Source organism: Jatropha curcas, chromosome 11 (assembly GCF_041381405.1).
Source record: "Jatropha curcas cultivar XTBG-Jc1 chromosome 11, XTBG_Jcur_1.0, whole genome shotgun sequence".
In the NCBI taxonomy this organism is placed as follows: Eukaryota; Viridiplantae; Streptophyta; class Magnoliopsida; order Malpighiales; family Euphorbiaceae; genus Jatropha; species Jatropha curcas.
The window spans coordinates 25,777,887-25,785,169 of NC_143161.1; the positions used below are offsets into that span (position 1 = coordinate 25,777,887).

The window sequence follows — 7,283 nt, forward strand, 5'->3', positions numbered from 1 at the left end:
TTAAGGAAAATCAATACAGTGCACGTATTCCTAATTATTTCCTAAGTATATTCCTAATTAGTTTATGATTTGTATTCCTAAATAGCTAGGTAGCGTAGGAATTCCTTATATATAAACCTATGTAATTGATTGATGAGATACAAGAAATACAATTACAATATTTTCTCTTAACATAGTATCAAAGCCTTCCATTCAACAAAAAAAAAAAAAAAAAAAAAAAAAAAAAAAAAATTTCCCGAAACTTCCCTTACACGAAGCCACTGCCACCCTAGGAAGCCTTTCTAGGGTTAGTATTTTGTCTCACCACCCACCTCAGCACATTATCCGACGATCAGCGCATCCTCAGAATCCGATCATCGGATTCTCAGTGAGTGGCCCCCACACCCCACCACTTTCTTCCTCCCCGGATCACATGCTAGCCCGTGAAGGCACATCCGGTGGACTTTTTCACTCCAGCTCCTCTCTCTAACGTCAGCTTGAAGAGAGACGTGCAACCCGGTGAGTTGCATCGTCATTCTTGGGCTTATTCAGTAGGTTTGTTTGCTGCAATTCTGTTGTAGCTGTGTCGGGCAGTCTTCTGCTACTAGTGTTGCTTTAATTTGCTAAGGAAACCTATTTTTCCTTTGGTGCGACAATTGGTTTAGGTAATTTTCAATGATTTTCTAGTGGTTCCTCATTGCATTAATTTGTTTTTTCCATCTCCTGTGCATCAACCACCTTCTCCGGCGTCGACCTCTTGAGAGCAGAGCAACCCCAGTGAGTTGCGTTGTGTTCTTGGCCTTCAGTGGTGTGCTCCATTTGCCAGATTTTCCTTTGCTGCATTTATGAATATTTGCGCTGCTGGGCTTCCTCTTTGAGGCATCGATTATGGAAGCTTGAAACAGCCCTGTGAGTTGTTTTCTGATTCAGTGAGATTTGTTTCTAAGTTCCCCTTGAAATAGCCCTGTGAGTTGTTTTCTGGTTCAGTGAGACTTGTTTCAACAACCCAAGTGTATGCTGTCTTGATTCTGCTATTCGACAACCCAAGTGCCTTTTCTTGATTCTACTACTACTATTTGTTTTGGGATTTTTTTATCACAATTATGAAGTGGGTATAGTTGCTAAGTATGATATTGTGCTTTGCTGAAAGTAGTTTGTAAGTAGTTGAGCATGATTAACATCTATGCTCCAGCTTGAGGGGGAGTGTTAAGGAAAATCAATATAGCACATGTATTCCTAATTAGTTTATGATTTGTATTCCTAAATAGCTAGGTAGCCTAGGAATTCCTCGTATATAAACCTATGCAATCGATTGATGAGATACAAGAAATACAATTACAATATTTTTCTTAACACATTGTTCAATGTCTTGGAATTTTTTTGTTTAAACCAAAATGGAATTGGCGAAATCGGTTAACTAAAGTTTTAGAAAATGGACTCTACTACTTCAGCTAATTGATTTTCAGCCTTCTCACTTCTCCAAACTTACAATCATTTTGCCAAGAAAAACAAAACTCTCTACCGTCATTTCTCAATTTGAAATTGAGGACAATCCCAACACTATTGTACACTTCATAGTTATAAATGCTAGTACACTACCACACAAAAATTAGAACACAATAACCAACTACTAAAGGGGAGAGAGGGTCCACAATTTTAAATGTGAAACATGAGTGGGTAAATGCAAGATAAAGATAATAAAAAGGCGTCACAAGTGACAGAGAGATGAGTTAGACAGCTGTGAAGAGTTATAGAAAAGTCTAGAACAGTATATAACTAGGGCAAAATAAGCAAAAAACAATGAAAAAGAAAACAGGGGCACAATAGCAGAAAACTAGGGTAAACGAACAACAATCTGCATGAATAACTAATCAGTGGATTCCCATGGGAAGGAAAAAGATGAAATAAATCAGCCAATCAAGTAGGGATGACATCTTTGTGGTTAAAACAAGGCAAGGAACTGATACTAAAGTGCTAATCAAAATTAGCTCAATTTTTTGGTAAATTAATGGATTATTAAATTGAAACACATAACCAAACATCAAAACTAACAAGTGCTTAATTAATTAATCCTGTTAAAGTCCATGGGCCCATACACATAAGCTTATAAGAGAGCGAGTGTTGAAACCCAGTTGCAGAAAACCAATTTCAGACTTTTGATTACACAAAAGGAATTTCAGACTTTGGATCCTTCTCTTTTGGAAGCTTATTTCCAGATCATTTCAAACACAAATTCTTTTCGACCAAGTGGAGTTGATGCAACTCCTATTCCTAGAGATTTTAGGAGTACATATTTTAGGAAAAGAAAGTAGAGATTGTAGTGCTTTGTGATTGCATATTCCTACTTATATTAGGATTCCCACTCCTAACATTCTTTAGAACTATTTAAACACTTCGCATTGTAATTAAACTTTGATATGAGAATTATTTTAGCATAATACAATTGAGAATTAGTTTCTCTCTTTCTTAATGATTTGTCCCTTGTTTGCCTTTATTCTTTTTGGTTCTACATCATTTGTAATAAGTTCATACTCATTCCATTATAAGTTCTCTAGTTATTATATTATTATTTCACGTGGATTCATCCCCCAACAAATTTCTCAAATTAGATTTTTGAATCCTAGTTGTCCTTCAATCAGTCATAACATGTAGGTGGGGAAAGGGGAAAAAGAGGCAATTACCAAATGATGACAATGGCATGTAGGACCTTCCAAAGGCAATTTAGGAAACAGGACATCCTATTTTGCATGACTTGGGTAATTTTGTCAATAGCCTTCAAGTATGACTTCATACCTCTGGTGGAGCATTAAAGTCTCCAACTTTCCATCCAGTGTTTACCAAAATAACTTACCAATTGAAGTACCATGGAGATAGACATGTGCAGATGCTCCCAATTTGAAAGATTATCTCCTGTCCGTGTTGCAGCATACCTTTGGCTACCAATATATCCAGCTCTAGTGAGAACAAAGGGACGCTTGTTTTCATTAGCTAATTTCATGCCTTCAAATGTTGATCTTGCCATCAGCATGCCATACACCTAAAGCAAGGACTTCGATTTCAGAAATTGTCTGGTTTTCGATATAAAAAATAAATAAAACAATCACCACATTGAACTGTCCCTAAATTACATCAGCAGAAATCATTCTGCCATTAAAAAATTACAAAAGTCAGGCTCAAGATGAATACATTGTGATAGTATGAGTGATCTTGACATCCTCCAAGTTCACCATCGCCTCGATGAATATTGCTTTCAGGCATCGTCTTAGTTACTGTCTGAAAAGTAAAATAATAAGCCAGGTGGCACTGCAGAAATTGCAAGCACTGAGAATAGACATGGTAATCACCTTAAAAATGGCTGGCTCATTCATATCATTCCATATGCCATCAACACCATTTGAAATAAAATCTTTAACCAAATTAGCCCACCAAGAGCGAACTTTTGACTGAGTGAAGTCTGGAAAAACACAAGGTCCAGGCCACACCTCTCCTGAAAATGGGTAATCAAAAACAATGACAATAGTTTTTCCATTTTTTTTTTTTCCTTTTGCTTTTTCTTTTTTTTTTCTTTTAATCCCGGAGCAAAGGCTGGGAGAAGGCAAGAAAACTAAAGTTAACTACTCATGCGAGACTGAAAACACACCAATAAAAGGTCTTCCATCTGCTCTTTGAATCCAAACATCATTTTCAGAACCACTATCATATACCAAATAGCCCTCTTCACATTTGATACCAGGGTCAAGCATCCAAATTGCTTTAAATCCACTGTCATGGAGATCTTTCACCAAAGATTGAGGATCTGGAAAACATTCCTGAAACAGTTCATAATGAAATCTTCCTATCAAAATTGAGAATCATGAAATTATCAAACAAAAGGCAATCTATCCATGCCAAAAACCCTTCATTCAGAAGATCATTAAAGACAGAAAATAATGAAGTTGTAAAGCTCAGTAATAAATGCATATTATTAACTGCTGATAATATCTCCCTATTCCACTGTTTCTCCTATAAATAAAAATTTAGGAGGGTTAGTTTGCTTCCTTTAAAGACTTGAATACTTCAGTGTCATTGTATTTGCATCCCTAGACATACACTGTTACGTAGGAAGGCAGGTTTCACTTTCTGAGTACAGGTTGCAATAACTTTAATATCCGAAGGATCTAAGAGAAGCATACCTGGTCAAATGTGAAACAGCGAAAACCATCCATGTAGTCAATGTCCATCCATATGACATCACATGGTATATCCTTCTCCCTAAATGCTCTGGCAATCTAGTAAAGACAAATGCAACCATCAAAGGACCCATAGTGCAAGAAATAGAAAAGACTTTGAGAATGAGAAATAATAAAAACTGTATTTCCACAGTTAAAACGGTATAGCTTGAGATCCCAAAGTGTTCAACATGCCATAAGACGGTATAGTTGAGATCCCAAAGTGCTTAACACGTCAACTGCGTAAATGCATCAAAATCATACCGCACGAACCCTCTTATCGGAATCATAGCTCCAACGGCATTGGTGATATCCCAGGGACCACTTTGGAGGCATAAAAACAGTTCCTAACCACAGGTTTTAAGCATAAATTACTAACACAAATAAAAAAATTAGAAAAAAAAAATAAACAAATAGATTTCACCCAAAGGCTACCTGGGTACTGATTTAATTATTTAACCCATAAGGTAATATATACCACATAAATAACAGTTTTGTGTCTTCTACCATTGGTTATAAATGGCATGATCTTTGTCCAAGATGATGGTAGGAATTGAAACTATGAACCACCACCTAGGTCAAAATCCATCACATAAGCTATATATTGTATGTAGAATAAAATATTAACATAGTGTAAGACCAAAGCTGACACAACATGCACACAAAAATATCATCAAAAGACAGAATAGATTAACAAAGAAAAATCTGGAATGGTCAAGAAAATTACCAATAGCTCGGGATAAAGATTTAAGAACATCTGTAGGTGAAGCAAAAGGACCAAATGTAATGATAGGATACAATGCTGGAGCAATGAACTGAATTCTTGACTCTTTCCTCAGATCAATCTGTTTAATATGTTTGGCAGTAAATTAGGTAAATATATAAGCACTTAATTAAAGATTTTAAAACAGTTGCATAATAAATGTAACATAACCTCACAGCGACGAGTGGTGTCAGCAAGAACCCCCAGTGCCTCTCCATTTGGAAGAACAGCTAGCACCCAAGGATGCGATTGGTACAAAGATGTAGTTCCAGGGCCGTAACCCCATGCAACTGTATTCCAAGTGAAAACCTGCATTTTTGAAACGAAACTGCTGAAATTTAGATGTTGCGATCCATAGCATTACTAATTTGGTTTTTATTTGAAAGTCTAAATTTCTCTGATGAATAAGGGAAGGGATTTCTGGAGCTTGTGATCCTGAGAATCTATAAGGATTTGGTTTGAGAAATCTATATGAGTTTGATGCCTCTATCCAACAGGTAGAGATAAAGACTAGAAAACTTTTGAACTAAAATACGCACTCCAGGGTTTATTTGTATGGTTCTAGCTGTGTGGTTATCAGATTTTTGCAATTATTACACACATATACAAACTTGTGCAAAAAGCAAGAGTTTTTGAGTCTATGGAAGTTTGGAGTTATGAGTGAGGATCAAAACTTTCACAAGTAAATAAATGATCACAATTTACAAATTTTCGTCGCATGCCTGTATATATAGACCAATAAATAAGGGTTAACTGCTTATAAACATAAACAAAGAAAGAGGGCTAACTGCAAAAAGAAAACATTGTTAGAGCTGCATGTGAGCAACTTGTTACTTGATGTTTTTGGTATTGACATGAGAAACAATGACTTACTCTCTTCCCTGTCCGCTCGAGTGGTCCACTAACTTCTCCAGTTCCATAAAAGGAGGTACCATTGGGAAACTAGACCAGAAAAAAGGACATTCACATTAAAGATGCTGTGAAGAAGAAAAATAAAACTAAAACCAAACGAGGTTCCAAAAAAGAAACCAACAAAATTTAACTAGTAACTGGGTACAAATATGAAAAATCTATGAATATCTCACCTCAAGTTTAACAATCAGCTTGCCTAGAAGACATTCAAAAGTAGGTATATATAAAGGAACAGAATGATTGTTGATTGGTGTATCCCTATCTCTAGTATTGATAAATGAAATACTAGGATATGCAGCAAGTCTATCATCACCACAACAATCAAATCGGAAAATTCCATCCTCCCATATAGGCTCAAAAATCATATCCCCCGAGATGACATCAGAAGTTACTGTCTTCTTTTCATGATCAGCCATTCTAGACACCAACAATGTCAACTTCTTATCGAGTCTCTTCTTTCTGATTCTGCAAACAAGAATTTAATTCGAACTAGCAAAATAAATTAGAAATTGTACAAAAATCAGCCAAAGTTAATTCAACCAAACAAATTGATCAATCCCAAAATTAGAAAGAAATAAAGAGAGAGAGGGATGATAAATAGAAACACATGAAATAGAGTGTACATTCTACCTTACTTGCTGCATGGTTATGGAATTGAAGTTACATTGTCAGAAATTAAAATCAAAATCAAAATGCATAAATAAATTGCAGACACTTGAAAGCAATCAATTAATCAATAACCAAAAACTGACAAATTAAAATAAAAAAGGAATCAAAATAAGAATCCGAATGCAGAAACAGTTGACACACGAATAAATATTGCACTTTTAGAAACTTGAAAGCAATCAATAAAAAAAAGGGAGAGAACCTGGATGATCGAAACCGAAAGTGGAGTAAGAGTGAAAAGCAAGCGAGTAGGAGAAGCAAGCTTATAATGGCTGGGGAATAAGAATGGCAGTCCTTGTCCAGGTAGTACGTATTCCATTGAAATCCTGTTAAACTGCTTATATATTTATTTATTTATTATTTTGGTTTTATCTTGCAGTTAAAGTGAGAAAGACGAGAAGTTTGCATATCCACGTGGCGTGGATGGTTTCTCTTTGTTTTTTGGGATGAGGCTGAGATATTCATATTCCTCGCTGTGGGCTCTGTTCTGCCCGTGCCCGTTTGGTTTTGAATGCTAGCATTTAGTGGGTCCGCTTAGCCATGGCCATATTACGGTTCCGGGAACCGGCCCGGAACCATAACCGGAACCGGTGAGAATCGGAACTGGGACGAACCGGAATCGGAACCGGAAAAATCCGGTTCGGTTCCGGTTCCAGCAAATGAGGAACCAGAACCGGCGGTTCCAGAGAACCGGTCGGAACCGGACTGGAACCGCCGGTTCTCCATCCAGTTAGAACTGCCGGTTCGAACCGGTT

General features: G+C 36.6%; 1 pseudogene across 1 annotated transcript in view; it reads right to left on the minus strand.

The window, feature by feature from the left end:
- The window catches only part of LOC149492823 (uncharacterized), a 28,663-nt pseudogene extending 21,777 nt beyond the window's left edge, over positions 1-6,886 (minus strand). Inside the window, exons 1-11 of the transcript XR_016318765.1 lie at positions 6,731-6,886; positions 6,036-6,327; positions 5,824-5,892; positions 5,122-5,259; positions 4,915-5,032; positions 4,452-4,534; positions 4,152-4,247; positions 3,620-3,788; positions 3,324-3,466; positions 3,166-3,252; positions 2,661-3,016 (exon numbers count right to left, since the gene is read on the minus strand). The product of XR_016318765.1 is annotated as an uncharacterized LOC149492823 (transcript). The remainder of the gene's footprint in view (positions 1-2,660; positions 3,017-3,165; positions 3,253-3,323; positions 3,467-3,619; positions 3,789-4,151; positions 4,248-4,451; positions 4,535-4,914; positions 5,033-5,121; positions 5,260-5,823; positions 5,893-6,035; positions 6,328-6,730) is intronic.
- Between the last annotated feature and the right edge of the window lie 397 nt (positions 6,887-7,283).